This window comes from Pseudophryne corroboree, chromosome 2 (assembly GCF_028390025.1).
Source record: "Pseudophryne corroboree isolate aPseCor3 chromosome 2, aPseCor3.hap2, whole genome shotgun sequence".
In the NCBI taxonomy this organism is placed as follows: Eukaryota; Metazoa; Chordata; class Amphibia; order Anura; family Myobatrachidae; genus Pseudophryne; species Pseudophryne corroboree.
The window spans coordinates 1,051,112,488-1,051,137,593 of record NC_086445.1 but is presented as its reverse complement, the minus strand read 5'-3'; the positions used below and the strand labels follow the sequence as shown (position 1 = coordinate 1,051,137,593).

The following is a 25,106-nucleotide window of genomic DNA, read 5'->3' as shown; positions in this document are numbered from 1 at the left end:
GACCGGTATCAGCGTATACTCAGTGTTATTATACAGGGCGGTGTGACCGGTGTCAGCGTATACTCAGTACTATTATACAGTGCAGTGTGACCGGTATCAGCGTATACTCAGTATTATTATACAGAGCGGTGTGACCGGTATCAGCGTATACTCAGTATTATTATACAGTGCGATGTGACCGGTGTCAGCGTATACTCAGTAATATTATACAGAGCGGTGTGACCGGTATCAGTATATACTCAGTGTTATTATACAAAGCGATGTGACCGGTATCAGCGTATACTCAGTATTATTATACAGTGCGGTGTGACCGGTATCAGCGTATACTCAGTATTATTATACAGAGCGGTGTGACCGGTATCAGCGTATACTCAGTAATATTATACAGAGCGGTGTGACCGGTATCAGCGTCTACTCAGTATTATACAGAGCGGTGTGACCGGTATCAGCGTATACTCAGTATTATTATACAGAGCGGTGTGACCGGTGTCAGCGTGTACTCAGTATTATTATACAGAGCGGTGTGACCGGTATCAGCGTATACTCAGTATTATTATACAGTGCGGTGTGACCGGTATCAGCGTATACTCAGTGTTATTATACAGAGCGGTGTGACCGGTGTCAGCGTATACTCAGTATTATTATACAGAGCGGTGTGACCGGTATCAGCGTATACTCAGTGTTATTATACAGAGCGTTGTGACCGGTATCAGCGTATACTCAGTATTATTATACAGAGCGGTGTGACAGGTATCAGCGTATACTCAGTATTATTATACAGAGCGCTGTGACCGGTATCAGCGTATACTCAGTGTTATTATACAGAGCGCTGTGACCGATGTCAGTGTATACTCAGTGTTATTATACAGAGCGGTGTGACCGGTATCAGCGTATACTCAGTATTATTATACAGAGCGGTGTGACCGGTGTCAGCGTATACTCAGTGTTATTATACAGAGCGGTGTGACAGGTATCAGCGTATACTCAGTATTATTATACAGAGCGCTGTGACCGGTATCAGCGTATACTCAGTGTTATTATACAGAGCGGTGTGACCGGTATCAGTGTATACTCAGTATTATTATACAGAGCGGTGTGACCGGTATCAGCGTATACTCAGTATTATTATACAGAGCGGTGTGACCGGTGTCAGTGTATACTCAGTATTATTATACAGAGCGGTGTGACCGGTGTCAGCGTATACTCAGTATTATTATACAGAGCGGTGTGACCGGTATCAGCGTATACTCAGTATTATTATACAGGGCGGTGTGACCAGTATCAGCGTATACTAAGTGTTATTATACAGAGCGGTGTGACCGGTATCAGCGTATACTCAGTGTTATTATAAAGAGCGGTCTGACCGGTATCAGCGTATACTCAGTGTTATTATACAGAGCGGTGTGACTGGTATCAGTGTATACTCAGTATTATTATACAGAGCGGTGTGACCGGTATCAGCGTATACTCAGTATTATTATACAGAGCGGTGTGACCGGTGTCAGTGTATACTCAGTATTATTATACAGAGCGGTGTGACCGGTATCAGCGTATACTCAGTATTATTATACAGGGCGGTGTGACCGGTATCAGCGTATACTCAGTGTTATTATACAGAGCGGTGTGACCGGTATCAGCGTATACGCAGTATTATTATACAGAGCGGTCTGACCGGTATCAGCGTATACTCAGTGTTATTATACAGAGCGGTGTGACCGGTATCAGCGTATACTCAGTGTTATTATACTGAGCTGTCTGACCGGTATCAGCGTATACTCAGTGTTATTATACAGAGCGGTGTGACCGGTATCAGCGTATACTCAGTATTATTATACAGAGCGGTGTGACCGGTATCAGCGTATACTCACTATTATTATACAGAGTGGTATGACCAGTATCAGCGTATACTCAGTATTATTATACAGAGCGGTGTGACCGGTATCAGCGTATACTCAGTATTATTATACAGTGCGGTGTGACCGGTATCAGCGTATACTCACTATTATTATACAGAGCGGTGTGACCGGTATCAGCGTATACTCAGTGTTATTATACAGAGCGGTGTGACCGGTATCAGCGTATACTCAGTGTTATTATACAGAGCGGTGTGACCAGCATCAGCGTATACTCAGTATTATTATACAGAGCGGTGTGACCGGTATCAGCGTATACTCAGTATTATTATACAGAGCGGTGTGACCGGTATCACCGTATACTCAGTATTATTATACAGAGCCGTGTGACCGGTATCTGCGTATACTCAGTATTATTATACAGTGCGATGTGACCGGTATCAGCGTATACTCAGTATTATACAGTGCGATGTGACCGGTATCAGCGTATACTCAGTATTATTATACAGAGCGGTGTGACCGGTATCAGCGTATACTCAGTTTTATTATAAAGAGCGGTCTGACCGGTATCAGCGTGTACTCAGTATTATTATACAGAGCGGTGTGACCGGTATCAGCGTATACTCAGTGTTATTATACAGAGCGTTGTGACCGGTATCAGCGTATACTCAGTATTATTATACAGAGCGGTGTGACAGGTATCAGCGTATACTCAGTATTATTATACAGAGCGCTGTGACCGGTATCAGCGTCTACTCAGTGTTATTATACAGAGCGCTGTGACCGGTGTCAGCGTATACTCAGTGTTATTATACAGAGCGGTGTGACCGGTATCAGCGTATACTCAGTATTATTATACAGAGCGGTGTGACCGGTGTCAGCGTATACTCAGTGTTATTATACAGAGCGGTGTGACAGGTATCAGCGTATACTCAGTATTATTATACAGAGCGCTGTGACCGGTATCAGCGTATACTCAGTATTATTATACAGAGCGGTGTGACCTGTATCAGCGTATACTCAGTATTATTATACAGAGCGGTGTGACCGGTATCAGCGTATACTCAGTGTTATTATACAGAGTGGTGTGACCGGTATCAGCGTATACTCACTATTATTATACAGAGCGGTGTGACCGGTATCAGCGTATACTCAGTATTATTATACAGAGCGCTGTGACCGGTATCAGCGTATACTCAGTATTATTATACAGAGCGCTGTGACCGGTATCAGCGTATACTCAGTATTATTATACAGGGCGGTGTGACCAGTATCAGCGTATACTAAGTGTTATTATACAGAGCGGTGTGACCGGTATCAGCGTATACTCAGTGTTATTATACAGAGCGGTGTGACCGGTATCAGCGTATACTCAGTATTATTATACAGGGCGGTGTAACCGGTATCAGCGTATACTCAGTGTTATTATACAGAGCGGTGTGACCGGTATCAGCGTATACGCAGTATTATTATACAGAGCGGTCTGACCGGTATCAGCGTATACTCAGTGTTATTATACAGAGCGGTGTGACCGGTATCAGCGTATACTCAGTATTATACAGAGCGGTGTGACCTGTATCAGCGTATACTCAGTGTTATTATACAGAGCGGTGTGACCGGTATCAGCGTATACTCAGTGTTATTATACAGAGCGGTGTGACCGGTATCAGCGTATACTCAGTATTATTATACAGAGCGGTGTGACCGGTATCAGCGTATACTCAGTGTTATTATACAGAGCGGTGTGACCGGTATCAGCGTATACTCAGTATTATTATACAGAGCGGTGTGACCGGTGTCAGCGTATACTCAGTATTATTATACAGAGCGGTGTGACCAGTATCAGCGTATACTCAGTATTATTATACAGAGCGGTGTGACCGATATCAGCGTATACTCAGTATTATTATACAGAGCGGTGTGACCAGTATCAGCGTATACTCAGTATTATTATACAGAGCGGTGTGACCTGTATCAGCGTATACTCAGTGTTATTATACAGAGCGGTGTGACCGGTATCAGCGTATACTCAGTATTATTATACAGAGCGGTGTGACCGGTATCAGCGTATACTCAGTATTATTATACAGAGCGGTGTGACCAGTATCAGCGTATACTCAGTATTATTATACAGAGCGGTGTGACCGGTATCAGCGTATACTCAGTATTATTATACAGGGCGGTGTGACCGGTATCAGCGTATACTCAGTATTATTATACAGAGCGGTGTGACCGGCATCAGCGTATACTCAGTGTTATTATACAGAGCGGTGTGACCGGCATCAGCGTATACTCAGTATTATTATACAGAGCGGTGTGACCGGTATCAGCGTATACTCAGTGTTATTATACAGAGCGGTGTGACCGGTATCAACGTTTACTCAGTGTTATTATACAGAGCGGTGTGACCGGTATCAGTGTATACTCAGTATTATTATACAGAGCGGTGTGACCGGTATGGCGTATACTCAGTATTATTATACAGAGCGGTGTGACCGGTATCAGCGTATACTCAGTGTTATTATACAGAGCGGTGTGACCGGTATCAGCGTATACTCAGTGTTATTATACAGAGCGGTGTGACCGGTATCAGCGTATACTCAGTGTTATTCTACAGAGCGGTGTGACCGGTATCAGCGTGTACTCGGTATTATTATACAGACCGGTGTGACCGGTATCAGCGTATACTCAGTATTATTATACAGAGCGGTGTGACCGGTATCAGCGTATACTCAGTATTATTATACAGGGCGGTGTGACCGGTATCAGCGTATACTCAGTATTATTATACAGAGCGGTGTGACCGGTATCAGCGTATACTTAGTATTATTATACAGTGCGGTGTGACCGGTATCAGCGTATACTCAGTGTTATTATACAGAGCGGTGTGACCAGTATCAGCGTATACTAAGTGTTATTATACAGAGCGGTGTGACCGGTATCAGCGTATACTCAGTGTTATTATACAGAGCGGTGTGACCGATATCAGCGTATACTCAGTATTATTATACAGAGCGGTGTGACCGGTGTCAGTGTATACTCAGTATTATTATACAGAGCGGTGTGACCGGTGTCAGCGTATACTCAGTGTTATTATACAGAGCGGTGTGACCGGTATCAGCGTATACTCAGTGTTATTATACAGAGCGGTGTGACCGGTATCGGCGTATACTCAGTATTATTATACAGTGCGGTGTGACTGGTATCAGCGTATACTCAGTGTTATTATACAGAGCGGTGTGACCGGTATCAGTGTATACTCAGCATTATTATACAGTGCGGTGTGACCGGTATCAGCGTATACTCAGTGTTATTATACAGAGCGGTGTGACCGGTATCAGCGTATACTCAGTATTATTATACAGAGCGGTGTGACCGGTATCAGTGTATACTCAGCATTATTATACAGAGCGGTGTGACGGGTGTCAGTGTATACTCAGTATTATTATACAGAGCGGTGTGACCGGTATCAGTGTATACTCAGTATTATTATACAGGGCGGTGTGACCAGTATCAGCGTATACTAAGTGTTATTATACAGAGCGGTGTGACCGGTATCAGCGTATACTCAGTGTTATTATACAGAGCGGTGTGACCGGCATCAGCGTATACTCAGTATTATTATACAGAGCGGTGTGACCGGTATCAGCGTATACTCAGTGTTATTATACAGAGCGGTGTGACCGGTATCGGCGTATACTCAGTATTATTATACAGTGCGGTGTGACTGGTATCAGCGTATACTCAGTGTTATTATACAGAGCGGTGTGACCGGTATCAGTGTATACTCAGCATTATTATACAGTGCGGTGTGACCGGTATCAGCGTATACTCAGTGTTATTATACAGAGCGGTGTGACCGGTATCAGCGTATACTCAGTATTATTATACAGAGCGGTGTGACCGGTATCAGTGTATACTCAGCATTATTATACAGAGCGGTGTGACGGGTGTCAGTGTATACTCAGTATTATTATACAGAGCGGTGTGACCGGTATCAGTGTATACTCAGTATTATTATACAGGGCGGTGTGACCAGTATCAGCGTATACTAAGTGTTATTATACAGAGCGGTGTGACCGGTATCAGCGTATACTCAGTGTTATTATACAGAGCGGTGTGACCGGCATCAGCGTATACTCAGTATTATTATACAGTGCGGTGTGACCGGTATCAGCGTATACTCAGTGTTATTATACACAGCGGTGTGACCGGTATCAGCGTATACTCAGTATTATTATACAGAGCGGTCTGACCGGTATCAGCGTATACTCAGTGTTATTATACAGAGCGGTGTGACCGGTGTCAGCGTATACTCAGTATTATTATACAGAGCGGTGTGACCGGTATCAGCGTATACTCAGTATTATTATACAGGGCGGTGTGACCGGTATCAGCGTATACTCAGTATTATTATACAGAGCGGTGTGACCGGTATCAGCGTATACTTAGTATTATTATACAGTGCGGTGTGACCGGTATCAGCGTATACTCAGTGTTATTATACAGAGCGGTGTGACCGGTATCAGCGTATACTCAGTGTTATTATACAGAGCGGTGTGACCGATATCGCGTATACTCAGTATTATTATACAGAGCGGTGTGACCGGTGTCAGTGTATACTCAGTATTATTATACAGAGCGGTGTGACCGGTGTCAGCGTATACTCAGTATTATTATACAGGGCGGTGTGACCGGTATTAGCGTATACTCAGTATTATTATACAGAGTGGTGTGACCGGTATCAGCGTATACTCAGTATTATTATACAGTGCGGTGTGACCGGTATCAGTGTATACTCAGTATTATTATACAGAGCGGTGTGACTGGTATCAGTATATACTCAGTGTTATTATACAGAGCGGTGTGACCGGTATCAGCGTATACTCAGTGTTATTATACAGAGCGGTGTGACCGGTATCGGCGTATACTCAGTATTATTATACAGTGCGGTGTGACTGGTATCAGCGTATACTAAGTGTTATTATACAGAGCGGTGTGACCGGTATCAGCGTATACTCAGTGTTATTATACAGAGCGGTGTGACCGGCATCAGCGTATACTCAGTATTATTATACACAGCGGTGTGACCGGTATCAGCGTATACTCAGTATTATTATACAGAGCGGTCTGACCGGTATCAGCGTATACTCAGTGTTATTATACAGAGCGGTGTGACCAGTATCAGCGTATACTCAGTATTATTATACAGGGCGGTGTGACCGGTATCAGCGTATACTCAGTGTTATTATACAGAGCGGTGTGACCGGTATAAAGGTATACTCAGTGTTATTATACAGAGCGGTGTGACCGGTATCAGCGTATACTCAGTATTATTATACAGAGCGGTGTGACCGGTATCAGCGTATACTCAGTGTTATTATACAGAGCGGTCTGACCGGTATCAGTGTATACTCAGTATTATTATACAGATCGGTGTGACCGGTATCAGCGTATACTCAGTGTTATTATACAGAGCGGTGTGACCGGTGTCAGTGTATACTCAGTGTTATTATACAGAGCGGTGTGACCGGTATCAGTATATACTAAGTGTTATTATACAGAGCGGTGTGACCAGTATCAGCGTATACTCAGTAATATTATACAGAGCGGTGTGACCGGTATTAGTATATACTCAGTGTTATTATACAGAGCGGTGTGACCGGTATCAGCGTATACTCAGTGTTATTATACAGAGCGGTGTGACCGGAATCAGCGTATACTCAGTATTATTATACAGAGCGGTGTGACCGGTATCAGCGTATACTCAGTATTATTATACAGAGCGGTGTGACCGGTATCAGCGTATACTCAGTATTATTATACAGAGCGGTGTGACCGGTATCAGCGTACACTCAGTATTATTTTACAGAGCGGTGTAACCGGTATCAGCGTATACTCAGTGTTATTATACAGAGCGGTGTGACCGGTATCAGCGTATACTCAGTATTATTATACAGAGCGGTGTGACCGGTATCAGCGTATACTCAGTATTATTATACAGAGCGGTGTGACCGGTATCAGCGTATACTCAGTATTATTATACAGTGCGGTGTGACCGGTATCAGCGTATACTCAGTATTATTATACAGAGCGGTGTGACCGGTATCGGCGTATACTCAGTATTATTATACAGAGCGGTTTGACCGGTATCAGCGTATACTCAGTGTTATTATACAGTGCGGTGTGACCGGTATCAGCGTATACTCAGTGTTATTATACAGAGCGGTGTGACCGGTATCAGCGTATACTCAGTGTTATTATACAGAGCGGTGTGACCAGCATCAGCGTATACTCAGTATTATTATACAGAGCGGTGTGACCGGTATCAGCGTATACTCAGTATTATTATACAGAGCGGTGTGACCGGTATCACCGTATACTCAGTATTATTATACAGAGCCGTGTGACCGGTATCTGCGTATACTCAGTATTATTATACAGTGCGATGTGACCGGTATCAGCGTGTACTCAGTATTATTATACAGTGCGATGTGACCGGTATCAGCGTGTACTCAGTGTTATTATACAGGGCGGTGTGACCGGTGTCAGCGTATACTCAGTACTATTATACAGTGCAGTGTGACCGGTATCAGCGTATACTCAGTATTATTATACAGAGCGGTGTGACCGGTATCAGCGTATACTCAGTGTTATTATACAGGGCGGTGTGACCGGTGTCCGCGTATACTCAGTACTATTATACAGTGCAGTGTGACCGGTATCAGCGTATACTCAGTATTATTATACAGAGCGGTGTGACCGGTATCAGCGTATACTCAGTATTATTATACAGTGCGATGTGACCGGTGTCAGCGTATACTCAGTAATATTATACAGAGCGGTGTGACCGGTATCAGTATATACTCAGTGTTATTATACAAAGCGATGTGACCGGTATCAGCGTATACTCAGTATTATTATACAGTGCGGTGTGACCGGTATCAGCGTATACTCAGTATTATTATACAGAGCGGTGTGACCGGTATCAGCGTATACTCAGTATTATTATACAGAGCGGTGTGACCGGTATCAGCGTATACTCAGTATTATACAGAGCGGTGTGACCGGTATCAGCGTATACTCAGTATTATTATACAGAGCGGTGTGACCGGTATCAGCGTATACTCAGTGTTATTATACAGGGCGGTGTGACCGGTGTCAGCGTATACTCAGTACTATTATACAGTGCAGTGTGACCGGTATCAGCGTATACTCAGTATTATTATACAGAGCGGTGTGACCGGTATCAGCGTATACTCAGTATTATTATACAGTGCGATGTGACCGGTGTCAGCGTATACTCAGTAATATTATACAGAGCGGTGTGACCGGTATCAGTATATACTCAGTGTTATTATACAAAGCGATGTGACCGGTATCAGCGTATACTCAGTATTATTATACAGTGCGGTGTGACCGGTATCAGCGTATACTCAGTATTATTATACAGAGCGGTGTGACCGGTATCAGCGTATACTCAGTAATATTATACAGAGCGGTGTGACCGGTATCAGCGTCTACTCAGTATTATACAGAGCGGTGTGACCGGTATCAGCGTATACTCAGTATTATTATACAGAGCGGTGTGACCGGTGTCAGCGTGTACTCAGTATTATTATACAGAGCGGTGTGACCGGTATCAGCGTATACTCAGTATTATTATACAGTGCGGTGTGACCGGTATCAGCGTATACTCAGTGTTATTATACAGAGCGGTGTGACCGGTGTCAGCGTATACTCAGTATTATTATACAGAGCGGTGTGACCGGTATCAGCGTATACTCAGTATTATTATACAGAGCGGTGTGACCGGTGTCAGCGTATACTCAGTGTTATTATACAGAGCGGTGTGACAGGTATCAGCGTATACTCAGTATTATTATACAGAGCGCTGTGACCGGTATCAGCGTATACTCAGTATTATTATACAGTGCGGTGTGACCGGTATCAGCGTATACTCAGTATTATTATACAGAGCGGTGTGACCGGTATCAGCGTATACTCAGTAATATTATACAGAGCGGTGTGACCGGTATCAGCGTCTACTCAGTATTATACAGAGCGGTGTGACCGGTATCAGCGTATACTCAGTATTATTATACAGAGCGGTGTGACCGGTGTCAGCGTGTACTCAGTATTATTATACAGAGCGGTGTGACCGGTATCAGCGTATACTCAGTATTATTATACAGTGCGGTGTGACCGGTATCAGCGTATACTCAGTGTTATTATACAGAGCGGTGTGACCGGTGTCAGCGTATACTCAGTATTATTATACAGAGCGGTGTGACCGGTATCAGCGTATACTCAGTGTTATTATACAGAGCGTTGTGACCGGTATCAGCGTATACTCAGTATTATTATACAGAGCGGTGTGACAGGTATCAGCGTATACTCAGTATTATTATACAGAGCGCTGTGACCGGTATCAGCGTATACTCAGTGTTATTATACAGAGCGCTGTGACCGATGTCAGTGTATACTCAGTGTTATTATACAGAGCGGTGTGACCGGTATCAGCGTATACTCAGTATTATTATACAGAGCGGTGTGACCGGTGTCAGCGTATACTCAGTGTTATTATACAGAGCGGTGTGACAGGTATCAGCGTATACTCAGTATTATTATACAGAGCGGTGTGACCGGTATCAGCGTATACTCAGTATTATTATACAGGGCGGTGTGACCAGTATCAGCGTATACTAAGTGTTATTATACAGAGCGGTGTGACCGGTATCAGCGTATACTCAGTGTTATTATAAAGAGCGGTCTGACCGGTATCAGCGTATACTCAGTGTTATTATACAGAGCGGTGTGACTGGTATCAGTGTATACTCAGTATTATTATACAGAGCGGTGTGACCGGTATCAGCGTATACTCAGTATTATTATACAGAGCGGTGTGACCGGTGTCAGTGTATACTCAGTATTATTATACAGAGCGGTGTGACCGGTATCAGCGTATACTCAGTATTATTATACAGGGCGGTGTGACCGGTATCAGCGTATACTCAGTGTTATTATACAGAGCGGTGTGACCGGTATCAGCGTATACGCAGTATTATTATACAGAGCGGTCTGACCGGTATCAGCGTATACTCAGTGTTATTATACAGAGCGGTGTGACCGGTATCAGCGTATACTCAGTGTTATTATACTGAGCTGTCTGACCGGTATCAGCGTATACTCAGTGTTATTATACAGAGCGGTGTGACCGGTATCAGCGTATACTCAGTATTATTATACAGAGCGGTGTGACCGGTATCAGCGTATACTCACTATTATTATACAGAGTGGTATGACCAGTATCAGCGTATACTCAGTATTATTATACAGAGCGGTGTGACCGGTATCAGCGTATACTCAGTATTATTATACAGTGCGGTGTGACCGGTATCAGCGTATACTCACTATTATTATACAGAGCGGTGTGACCGGTATCAGCGTATACTCAGTGTTATTATACAGAGCGGTGTGACCGGTATCAGCGTATACTCAGTGTTATTATACAGAGCGGTGTGACCAGCATCAGCGTATACTCAGTATTATTATACAGAGCGGTGTGACCGGTATCAGCGTATACTCAGTATTATTATACAGAGCGGTGTGACCGGTATCACCGTATACTCAGTATTATTATACAGAGCCGTGTGACCGGTATCTGCGTATACTCAGTATTATTATACAGTGCGATGTGACCGGTATCAGCGTATACTCAGTATTATACAGTGCGATGTGACCGGTATCAGCGTATACTCAGTATTATTATACAGAGCGGTGTGACCGGTATCAGCGTATACTCAGTTTTATTATAAAGAGCGGTCTGACCGGTATCAGCGTGTACTCAGTATTATTATACAGAGCGGTGTGACCGGTATCAGCGTATACTCAGTGTTATTATACAGAGCGTTGTGACCGGTATCAGCGTATACTCAGTATTATTATACAGAGCGGTGTGACAGGTATCAGCGTATACTCAGTATTATTATACAGAGCGCTGTGACCGGTATCAGCGTCTACTCAGTGTTATTATACAGAGCGCTGTGACCGGTGTCAGCGTATACTCAGTGTTATTATACAGAGCGGTGTGACCGGTATCAGCGTATACTCAGTATTATTATACAGAGCGGTGTGACCGGTGTCAGCGTATACTCAGTGTTATTATACAGAGCGGTGTGACAGGTATCAGCGTATACTCAGTATTATTATACAGAGCGCTGTGACCGGTATCAGCGTATACTCAGTATTATTATACAGAGCGGTGTGACCTGTATCAGCGTATACTCAGTATTATTATACAGAGCGGTGTGACCGGTATCAGCGTATACTCAGTGTTATTATACAGAGTGGTGTGACCGGTATCAGCGTATACTCACTATTATTATACAGAGCGGTGTGACCGGTATCAGCGTATACTCAGTATTATTATACAGAGCGCTGTGACCGGTATCAGCGTATACTCAGTATTATTATACAGAGCGCTGTGACCGGTATCAGCGTATACTCAGTATTATTATACAGGGCGGTGTGACCAGTATCAGCGTATACTAAGTGTTATTATACAGAGCGGTGTGACCGGTATCAGCGTATACTCAGTGTTATTATACAGAGCGGTGTGACCGGTATCAGCGTATACTCAGTATTATTATACAGGGCGGTGTAACCGGTATCAGCGTATACTCAGTGTTATTATACAGAGCGGTGTGACCGGTATCAGCGTATACGCAGTATTATTATACAGAGCGGTCTGACCGGTATCAGCGTATACTCAGTGTTATTATACAGAGCGGTGTGACCGGTATCAGCGTATACTCAGTATTATTATACAGAGCGCTGTGACCGGTATCAGCGTATACTCAGTATTATTATACAGAGCGCTGTGACCGGTATCAGCGTATACTCAGTATTATTATACAGGGCGGTGTGACCAGTATCAGCGTATACTAAGTGTTATTATACAGAGCGGTGTGACCGGTATCAGCGTATACTCAGTGTTATTATACAGAGCGGTGTGACCGGTATCAGCGTATACTCAGTATTATTATACAGGGCGGTGTAACCGGTATCAGCGTATACTCAGTGTTATTATACAGAGCGGTGTGACCGGTATCAGCGTATACGCAGTATTATTATACAGAGCGGTCTGACCGGTATCAGCGTATACTCAGTGTTATTATACAGAGCGGTGTGACCGGTATCAGCGTATACTCAGTGTTATTATACTGAGCGGTCTGACCGGTATCAGCGTATACTCAGTGTTATTATACAGAGCGGTCTGACCGGTATCAGCGTATACTCAGTGTTATTATACAGAGCGGTGTGACCGGTATCAGCGTATACTCACTATTATTATACAGAGTGGTATGACCGGTATCAGCGTATACTCAGTATTATTATACAGAGCGGTGTGACCGGTATCAGCGTATACTCAGTATTATTATACAGGGCGGTGTGACCGGTATTAGCGTATACTCAGTATTATTATACAGAGCGGTGTGACCGGTATCAGCGTATACTCAGTATTATTATACAGAGCGGTGTGACCGGTATCAGCGTATACTCAGTGTTATTATACAGAGTGGTCTGACCGGTATCAGTGTATACTCAGTATTATTATACAGAGCGGTGTGACCGGTATCAGCGCATACTCAGTGTTATTATACAGAGCAGTGTGACCGGTGTCAGTGTATACTCAGTATTATTATACAGAGCGGTGTGACCGGTATCAGTATATACTCAGTGTTATTATACAGAGCGGTGTGACCAGTATCAGCGTATACTCAGTATTATTATACAGAGCGGTGTGACCGGTATCAGTATATATATACTCAATATTATTATACAGAGCGGTGTGACCGGTATCAGCGTATACTCAGTGTTATTATACAGAGCGGTGTGACCGGTATCAGCGTATACTCAGTAATATTATACAGAGCGGTGTGACCGGTATCAGTATATACACAGTGTTATTATACAGAGCGGTGTGACTGGTGTTAGGGTATTTTAACCTGTTCAGGTCTGGTCTATTAACTCTCTTCAGTAATCAGTCAGAATTCTGTTAGCGGTGTGACCGGTATCAGCGTATACTCAGTGTTAATATACAGAGCGGTGTGACCGGTATCACCGTGTACTCAGTGTTATTATACAGAGCGGTGTGACCGGTATCAGCGTATACTCAGTATTATTATACAGAGCGGTGTGACCGGTATCACCGTGTACTCAGTGTTATTATACAGAGCGGTGTGACCGGCATCAGCGTATACTCAGTATTATTATACAGAGCGGTGTGACCGGTATCACCGTGTACTCAGTGTTATTATACAGAGCGGTGTGACCGGTATCACCGTGTACTCAGTGTTATTATACAGAGCGGTGTGACCGGTATCAGCGTATACTCAGTATTATTATACAGGGCGGTGTGACCGGTATCAGCGTATACTCAGTATTATTATACAGAGCGGTGTGACCGGTATCAGCGTATACTCAGTGTTATTATACAGAGCGGTGTGACCGGTATCAGCGTATACTCGGTGTTATTATACAGAGCGGTGTGACCGGTATCAGCGTATACTCGGTGTTATTCTACAGAGCGGTGTGACCGGTATCAGCGTGTACTCGGTATTATTATACTGAGCGGTGTGACCGGTATCAGCGTATACTCAGTATTATACAGTGCGGTGTGACCGGTGTCAGCGTATACTCAGTATTATTATACAGAGCGGTGTGACCGGTATCAGCGTATACTCAGTATTATTATACAGGGCGGTGTGACCGGTATCAGCGTATACTCAGTATTATTATACAGAGCGGTGTGACCGGTATCAGCGTATACTCAGTATTATTATACAGGGCGGTGTGACCAGTATCAGCGTATACTAAGTGTTATTATACAGAGCGGTGTGACCGGTATCAGCGTATACTCAGTGTTATTATAAAGAGCGGTCTGACCGGTATCAGCGTATACTCAGTGTTATTATACAGAGCGGTGTGACCGGTATCAGCGTATACTCAGTATTATTATACAGGGCGGTGTAACCGGTATCAGCGTATACTCAGTGTTATTATACAGAGCGGTGTGACCGGTATCAGCGTATACGCAGTATTATTATACAGAGCGGTCTGACCGGTATCAGCGTATACTCAGTGTTATTATACAGAGCGGTGTGACCGGTATCAGCGTATACTCAGTGTTATTATACTGAGCGGTCTGACCGGTATCAGCGTATACTCAGTGTTATTATACAGAGCGGTCTGACCGGTATCAGCGTATACTCAGTGTTATTATACAGAGCGGTGTGACCGGTATCAGCGTATACTCACTATTATTATACAGAGTGGTATGACCGGTATCAGCGTATACTCACTATTATTATACAGAGCGGTGTGACCGGTATCAGCGTATACTCAGTATTATTATACAGGGCGGTGTGACCGGTATTAGCGTATACTCAGTATTATTATACAGAGCGGTGTGACCGGTATCAGCGTATACTCAGTATTATTATACAGAGCGGTGTGACCGGTATCAGCGTATACTCAGTGTTATTATACAGAGTGGTCTGACCGGTATCAGTGTATACTCCGTATTATTATACAGAGCGGTGTGACCGGTATCAGCGCATACTCAGTGTTATTATACAGAGCAGTGTGACCGGTGTCAGTGTATACTCAGTATTATTATACAGAGCGGTGTGACCGGTATCAGTATATACTCAGTGTTATTATACAGAGCGGTGTGACCAGTATCAGCGTATACTCAGTATTATTATACAGAGCGGTGTGACCGGTATCAGTATATATATACTCAATATTATTATACAGAGCGGTGTGACCGGTATCAGCGTATACTCAGTGTTATTATACAGAGCGGTGTGACCGGTATCAGCGTATACTCAGTAATATTATACAGAGCGGTGTGACCGGTATCAGTATATACACAGTGTTATTATACAGAGCGGTGTGACTGGTGTTAGGGTATTTTAACCTGTTCAGGTCTGGTCTATTAACTCTCTTCAGTAATCAGTCAGAATTCTGTTAGCGGTGTGACCGGTATCAGCGTATACTCAGTGTTAATATACAGAGCGGTGTGACCGGTATCACCGTGTACTCAGTGTTATTATACAGAGCGGTGTGACCGGTATCAGCGTATACTCAGTATTATTATACAGAGCGGTGTGACCGGTATCACCGTGTACTCAGTGTTATTATACAGAGCGGTGTGACCGGCATCAGCGTATACTCAGTATTATTATACAGAGCGGTGTGACCGGTATCACCGTGTACTCAGTGTTATTATACAGAGCGGTGTGACCGGTATCACCGTGTACTCAGTGTTATTATACAGAGCGGTGTGACCGGTATCAGCGTATACTCAGTATTATTATACAGGGCGGTGTGACCGGTATCAGCGTATACTCAGTATTATTATACAGAGTGGTGTGACCGGTATCAGCGTATACTCAGTGTTATTATACAGAGCGGTGTGACCGGTATCAGCGTATACTCGGTGTTATTATACAGAGCGGTGTGACCGGTATCAGCGTATACTCGGTGTTATTCTACAGAGCGGTGTGACCGGTATCAGCGTGTACTCGGTATTATTATACTGAGCGGTGTGACCGGTATCAGCGTATACTCAGTATTATACAGTGCGGTGTGACCGGTGTCAGCGTATACTCAGTATTATTATACAGAGCGGTGTGACCGGTATCAGCGTATACTCAGTATTATTATACAGGGCGGTGTGACCGGTATCAGCGTATACTCAGTATTATTATACAGAGCGGTGTGACCGGTATCAGCGTATACTTAGTATTATTATACAGTGCGGTGTGACCGGTATCAGCGTATACTCAGTATTATTATACAGAGCGGTGTGACCGGTGTCAGCGTATACTCAGTGTTATTATACAGAGCGGTGTGACCGGTATCAGCGTATACTCAGTGTTATTATACAGAGCGGTGTGACCGGTATCGGCGTATACTCAGTATTATTATACAGTGCGGTGTGACCGGTATCAGCGTATACTCAGTGTTATTATACAGAGCGGTGTGACCGGTGTCAGCGTATACTCAGTATTATTATACAGAGCGGTGTGACCGGTATCAGCGTATACTCAGTGTTATTATACAGAGCGTTGTGACCGGTATCAGCGTATACTCAGTATTATTATACAGAGCGGTGTGACCGGTATCAGCGTATACTCAGTGTTATTATACAGAGCGGTGTGACCGGTGTCAGTGTATACTCAGTGTTATTATACAGTGCGGTGTGACCGGTGTCAGCGTATACTCAGTATTATTATACAGAGCGGTGTGACCGGTATCAGCGTATACTCAGTATTATTATACAGGGCGGTGTGACCGGTATCAGCGTATACTCAGTGTTATTATACAGAGCGGTGTGACCGGTATCAGCGTATACTCAGCATTATTATACAGGGCGGTGTGACCGGTGTCAGCGTGTACTCAGTGTTATTATACAGAGCGGTGTGACCGGTATCAGCGTGTACTCAGTATTATTATACAGAGCGGTGTGACCGGTATCAGCGTATACTCAGTATTATTATACAGAGCGGTGTGACCGGTGTCAGTGTATACTCAGTATTATTATACAGAGCGGTGTGACCGGTGTCAGCGTGTACTCAGTATTATTATACAGAGCGGTGTGACCGGTATCAGCGTATACTCAGTGTTATTATACAGAGCGGTGTGACCGGTATCAGCGTATACTCAGTATTATTATACAGAGCGGTGTGACCGGTGTCAGTGTATACTCAGTGTTATTATACAGAGCGGTGTGACCGGTATCAGCGTATACTCAGTGTTATTATACAGAGCGGTGTGACCGGTATCAGCGTATACTCAGTGTTATTATACAGTGCGGTGTGACCGGTGTCAGCGTATACTCAGTATTATTATACAGAGCGGTGTGACCGGTATCAGCGTATACTCAGTATTATTATACAGAGCGGTGTGACCAGTATCAGCGTATACTCAGTATTATTATACAGAGCGGTGTGACCTGTATCAGCGTATACTCAGTATTATTATACAGAGCGGTGTGACCGGTATCAGCGTATACTCAGTGTTATTATACAGAGCGGTGTGACCGGTATCAGCGTATACTCAGTGTTATTATACAGAGCGGTGTGACCGGTATCAGCGTATACTCAGTGTTATTATACAGAGCGGTGTGACCGGTATCAGCGTATACTCAGTATTATTATACAGAGCGGTGTGACCGGTATCAGCGTATACTAAGTATTATTATACAGTGCGGTGTGACCGGTATCAGCGTGTACTCAGTAATATTATACAGAGCGGTGTGACCGGTATCAGCGTATACTCAGTGTTATTATACAGAGCGGTGTGACCGGTATCAGCGTATACTCAGTATTATTATACAGGGCGGTGTGACCGGTATCAGCGTATACTCAGTATTATTATACAGAGCGGTGTGACCGGTATCAGCGTATACTCAGTGTTATTATACAGAGCGGTGTGACCGGTGTCAGTGTATACTCAGTATTATTATACAGAGCGGTGTGACCGGTATCAGCGTATACTCAGTATTATTATACAGAGCGGTGTGACCGGTATCAGCGTATACTCAGTGTTATTATACAGAGCGGTGTGACCGGTATCAGCGTATACTCAGTATTATTATACAGAGCGGTGTGACCGGTATCAGCGTATACTCAGTATTATTATACAGAGCGGTGTGACCGGTATCAGCGTATACTCAGTGTTATTATACAGAGCGGTGTGACTGATATCAGTGTATACTCAGTATTATACAGAGCGGTGTGACCGGTATCAGTGTATACTCAGTATTATTATACAGAGCGGTGTGACCGGTATCAGCGTATACTCAGTATTATTATACAGAGCGGTGTGACCGGTGTCAGTGTATACTCAGTGTTATTATAAAGAGCGGTGTGACAGGTATCAGCGTATACTCAGTATTATTATACAGAGCAGTGTGACCGGTATCAGTGTATACTCAGTATTATTATACAGAGCGGTGTGACCGGTATCAGCGTATACTCAGTGTTATTATACAGAGCGGTGTAACTGGTATCAGCGTATACTCAGTATTATTATACAGAGCGGTGTGACCGGTATCAGTGTATACTCAGTATTATTATACAGAGCGGTGTGACCGGTATCAGCGTATACTCAGTGTTATTATACAGTGCGGTGTGACCGGTATCAGCGTATACTCAGTGTTATTATACTGAGCGGTCTGACCGGTATCAGCGTATACTCAGTGTTATTATACAGAGCGGTGTGACCGGCATCAGTGTATACTCAGTATTATTATACAGAGCGGTGTGACCGGTATCAGCGTATACTCAGTGTTATTATACAGTGCGGTGTGACCGGCATCAGTGTATACTCAGTATTATTATACAGAGCGGTGTGACCGGTATCAGCGTGTACGCAGTGTTATTATACAGAGCGGTGTGACCGGTATCAGCGTATACTCAGTATTATTATACAGAGCGGTGTGACCGGTATCAGCGTATACTCAGTGTTATTATACAGAGCGGTGTGACCGGTATCAGCGTATACTCAGTATTATTATACAGAGCGGTGTGACCGGTGTCAGCGTGTACTCAGTGTTATTATACAGAGCGGTGTGACCAGCATCAGCGTATACTCAGTATTATTATACAGAGCGGTGTGACCGGTATCAGCGTATACTAAGTGTTATTATACAGAGCGGTGTGACCGGTATCAGCGTATACTAAGTGTTATTATACAGAGCGGTGTGACCGGTATCAGCGTATACTCAGTGTTATTATACAGAGCGGTGTGACCGGTATCAGCGTATACTCAGTATTATTATACAGTGCGGTGTGACCGGTATCAGCGTATACTCAGTATTATTATACAGAGCGGTGTGACCGGTATCAGCGTATACTCAGTATTATTATAGAGTGGGGTGTGACCGGTATCAGCGTATACTCAGTATTATTATACAGAGCGGTGTGACCGGTATCAGCGTATACTCAGTGTTATTATACAGAGCGGTGTGACCGGTATCAGCGTATACTCAGTGTTATTATACAGAGCGGTGTGACCGGTATCAGCGTATACTCAGTGTTATTATACAGAGCGGTGTGACCGGTATCAGCGTATACTCAGTGTTATTATACAGAGCGGTGTGACCGGTATCAGCGTATACTCAGTGTTATTATACAGAGCGGTGTGACCGGTATCAGCGTATACTCAGTATTATTATACAGAGCGGTGTGACCGGTATCAGCGTATACTCAGTATTATTATACAGAGCGGTGTGACCGGTATCAGTGTATACTCAGTGTTATTATACAGAGCGGTGTGACCAGCATCAGCGTATACTCGGTATTATTATACAGAGCGGTGTGACCGGTATCAGCGTATACTAAGTGTTATTATACAGAGCGGTGTGACCGGTATCAGCGTATACTAAGTGTTATTATACAGAGCGGTGTGACCGGTATCAGCGTATACTCAGTGTTATTATACAGAGCGGTGTGACCGGTATCAGCGTATACTCAGTGTTATTATACAGAGCGGTGTGACCGGTATCAGCGTATACTCAGTGTTATTATACAGAGCGGTGTGACCGGTATCAGCGTATACTCAGTGTTATTATACAGAGCGGTGTGACCGGTATCAGCGTATACTCAGTATTATTATACAGAGCGGTGTGACCGGTATCAGCGTATACTCAGTATTATTATACAGTGCGGTGTGACCGGTATCAGCGTATACTCAGTGTTATTATACAGAGCGGTGTGACCGGTATCAGCGTATACTCAGTATTATTATACAGAGCGGTGTGACCGGTATCAGTGTATACTCAGTGTTATTATACAGAGCGGTGTGACCGGTATCAGCGTATACTCAGCATTATTATACAGAGCGGTGTGACCGGTATCAGCGTATACTCAGCATTATTATACAGAGCGGTGTGACCGGTATCAGCGTATACTCAGTGTTATTATACAGAGCGGTGTGACCGGTGTCAGCGTGTACTCAGTGTTATTATACAGAGCGGTGTGACCAGTATCAGCGTATACTCAGTGTTATTATACAGAGCGGTGTGACCGGTATCAGCGTATACTCAGTATTATTATACAGAGCGGTGTGACCGGTATCAGCGTATACTCAGTATTATTATACAGAGCGGTGTGACCGGTATCAGCGTATACTCAGTATTATTATACAGGGCGGTGTGACCGGTGTCAGCGTATACTCAGTGTTATTATACAGAGCGGTGTGACCGGTATCAGTGTATACTCAGTGTTATTATACAGAGCGGTGTGACCGGTATCAGCGTATACTCAGTGTTATTATACAGAGCGGTGTGACCGGTGTCAGCGTGTACTCAGCATTATTATACAGGGCGGTGTATAAACATTATCATGCAGAGCAGTGCGTATATAAGATACTGTGTACAGCATTCCCTCTCCCTACCTGGTAGTCGCTCAGCTCACATGCAGCGGCCTGAATGCGGAGCCCTCTGTCCTGAGGAAAGTTTTCCTGCATCTCACCTGACCTGCTCTGCCAGCCCCTCCTGAGGTGCGTCTACTCCCATCCCCCTAGTGTGTGCTAGCAACCTGAGTCAGCAACGCACAGGAACCTCCCCATTCACTGATACAGTGCTGTGCTACTGTATGTTATCATATGCTTTCATGTTATTATACTGCTCTCCGTGTTATTATTATATGTCCTCATGTTATTATACTGCTCTCAGTTATTATATGCCCTCATGTTAATATACTGCTCTCAGAGTTATTATATGCCCTCATGTTATTATACTGTTCTCTGAGTTATTATATACCCTCTTGTGATTATACTGCTTTCCGAGTTATATGTCCTCATGACATTATTATACTGCTCTCAAAGTTATTATACTGCTCTCAGAGTTATTATATGCCCTCATGTTATTATACTGCTCTCAGAGTTATTATATGCCCTCATGTTACTTACTATACTGCTCTCCGTGGTATTATATGTCCTCATTATCACTGACCTGGTCTGGAAGTGCTGTGGACTCGGGGCTTCTTCCGGTGACCGGGAAGAGGAACCGCTACTGGGTCACAGCAGAGATGGCCGGATGTAGGTCTTCCTCATGCAGGATTAGGACGGTAGGCAGAAGGCACGGGTGGGCGCTTGAAGGTCTCCTGAAAGACAAGACTTGTAAAGGTGCTGATGAATTGGTGGAGAGTACCAAAAGCTCACCGTGAGCGATGTTGTGGTGCTAGAGGCACTGAGGTGCTATAGGCACTGAAATGCTAGAGGTACTGAGGTGTTTGAAGGCGCTGAGGCGCTTAGAGACGCTGAGGTGCTTTGAGGCACGGAGGTGCTGGAGGCACGGAGGTGCTGAGGCACGGAGATGCTGGAGGCACGGAGGAGCTGAGGCACGGAGGAGCTGAGGCACGGAGATGCTCTAGGCACAAAGGTGCTGAGGCACGAAGATGCTGAGGCATGGAGATGCTGGAGGTGCTGGAGGCACGGAGATGCTGAGGCACGGAGGTGCTGAGGCACGAAGATGCTGGAGGCACGGAGGTGCTGGAGGCACAGAGATGCTGAGGCACGGAGGTGCTGGAGGCACGGAGCTCTGGAGATCACAGGTACAGTAGTAGTAGCGATGATACTCAGGCGCCGGAGCTCTGCCCGGCGTCTGAATTTGTACTTCCCACCAGCACCTGATTGGAGGAGCGCCGATGACGTCACCCGTCCCCAGGGAACGTCGGGCACACCCGCGACGTCCACACTACGGGCGCCGGACGGAGCGCCGGGAGGCAGAGACCGCCAGCGAGGACGACCGCCCGGACAGCCAGCACCCCCGGAGAGACAAGGCCGGCGGCCGCGGCGGCGGTATGACAGTACCCCCTCCTCTGGGAGTGGCCCCGGGACACTTTCCTGGCTTCGTAGGATGTCTAGAATGGAAAATCTGGATTAGTCGAGGAGCCGAGACCTTAGAAGCCTTTATCCAACTTCTCTCCTCAGGACCGTACCCTTTCCATTCCACCAGATATTGCAGATTCTTGTGAAGGTAACGAGAGTCCAGAATTGTTTTGATCTCGAAATCTGTTCCTGTTTCAGCTTCCACTGAGGTGGGGCTAGAGGACTTTGAATGAAAACGATTAAGGACGAGAGGACGAAGAAGAGAAACATGGAAGGCATTTGGAATACGTAGGTGAGAAGGTAAACCCAACTTACAGACCACAGGATTCAGGACTTGTAGCACAGGGTAAGGACCGATGAATCTTGGAGCAAACTTCATAGTGGGCACCTTCAACCGGAGATTACGTGTGGACAGCCATACCCTATCACCAACCTTGTATTGAGGAGCGGCTCGTCGTTTCCTATCGGCGAAGAACTTGTATCGGACAGAAACCTTTTTAAGACTAGCATGAATCCTACACCAAATTTGTCTGAAGTGCAGTAGAGTGGACGTTACAGCTGGAACCTCTTCTGTCGGAAGACTTGGTAATTCCGGAACTCGTGGATGGAACCCATAGTTGACGAAGAACGGAGACTCACCAGTGGAAGAATGAAATGAATGGTTATGGGCAAACTCCGCCCAAGGTAACAACTCCACCCAGTTGTCCTGTGAAGGGGAGAGATAAAGGCGAAGGAAAGTCTCTAGATCTTGATTGACTTGTTCCGTTTGACCATTCGTTTGGGGATGATAGGCGGATGAAAACTTAAGTTTAATCTGTAAGGCCGAGCAGAGGGCTTTCCAAAACCTTGCGGTGAACTGTACCCCTCGATCAGAGACTATTTCCTAAGGCAACCCATGCAACCGAAAATGTTCTCGGATGAATAATAGGGCTAGTTTAGGAGCTGTCGGCAGACCAGTTAATGGAACGAAGTGCGCCATCTTCGAGAAACGGTCGACGATCACCCAGACGGTGTTGCATCCTTTGGAACAGGGCAAGTCAGTGATGAAGTCCATGGAAATGTGAGTCCAGGGTTTCACAGGAATGGGCAGAGGACGAAGCAACCCAGCAGGAGGCAGGCGAAGAGATTTATGTTGTGTACACTGTGGACAAGAATTAACGTAATCCTGTACATCCTTCCTCATGGTGTCCCACCAGTAAGATCTTTGCAGAAACTTGTACATCTTTTGGGCGCCGGGATGACCGGAAAACTTGGAGATATGGGCCCACTGTAGTATTCTCGGCCGGAATCTAGCTGGTACGGACATTCTTCCGGGAGGAGGAGCTGGAGTAGTTGAAGCAGCGGAGACAGAAATTGGATTAAGAATTAAACTCCGCTCGAAAGAATCATCCTCGTCTGTGGAAATTTGTGAACGGGACAGTGCATCCGCTTTAGTATTGAGAGTCCCAGCCCGGTACTTGATAACAAAAGTGCCCATCTCGCTTGGCGGGGATTCAAGCATTGTGCGGATTTGATATACAACAAATTTTTGTGATCCGTATAAATGGTAATCACATGTTTGGCCCCTTCTAAGAGATATCTCCACTCTTCCAAGGCAGATTTAATTGCCAAAAGTTCCTGGTTTCCAATAGTGTCATTTCGTTCGGCCGGAGAGAATTTACGAGAGTGGAAGCCACACGGATGTAATTTCTTATCTGAGGAGTACTGAGGGAGAACGGCCCCAACTCCGACTGAAGATGCGTCAACTTCTAGGAAGAAAGGTTCATCAAAATTTGGTTGTTGGAGAACTGGAGCGGACATGAAAGCTAACTTCAAGTGGGAAAAAGCCTCAATGGCTTCGGGAGGCCACAAACTCGGATTCGAGCCCTTTCTCGTCAAGGCAGTAATGGGCGCAACAATGGTGGAGAAACCCCTAACGAATTTCCTGTAGTAATTCGCAAAGCCCAGGAATCTTTGTATTGCTTTTAAAGAGAGAGGCTGAGTCCAGTCACGAATGGCAGAGAGCTTCTCCGGATCCATGCGAAGCTCCGTCCCCGAGATGATATAACCGAGGAACGGAATTGATGTTACTTCGAAGGTACATTTGGAGAGCTTAGCATAGAGATGATTCTCTCGTAAACGGTGGAGCACTTCTTTGACTTGAGTCCTGTGTTCAAGAAGATCTTTGAAAAAAATCAGTATGTCGTCCAAATATACCACAACACTTTGATATAACATGTCTCGGAAGATTTCGTTGACGAATCCCTGGAAGACAGCAGGAGCATTACTAAGGCCGAACGGCATCACCAGGTATTCGTAATGCCCATCCCGGGTATTGAAGGCGGTCTTCCATTCATCCCCTTC

At 44.8% G+C, this 25,106-nt stretch overlaps 1 protein-coding gene across 3 annotated transcripts in view; it reads right to left on the bottom strand.

Annotated features, from left to right (window-relative positions):
* The window catches only part of LOC135050403 (vang-like protein 1), a 265,602-nt gene that overhangs the window by 114,100 nt on the left and 126,396 nt on the right, over positions 1-25,106 (bottom strand). The window contains exon 1 of one of the 3 annotated variants that reach the window (XM_063956891.1): positions 21,327-21,426. The exons of the other annotated variants lie outside the window; for them this stretch is intronic. The gene's annotated coding sequence lies outside the window, so the exon portion shown is untranslated. Of the gene's footprint in view, positions 1-21,326; positions 21,427-25,106 lie in introns of those variants that run through there. 3 annotated transcript variants of the gene reach the window in all.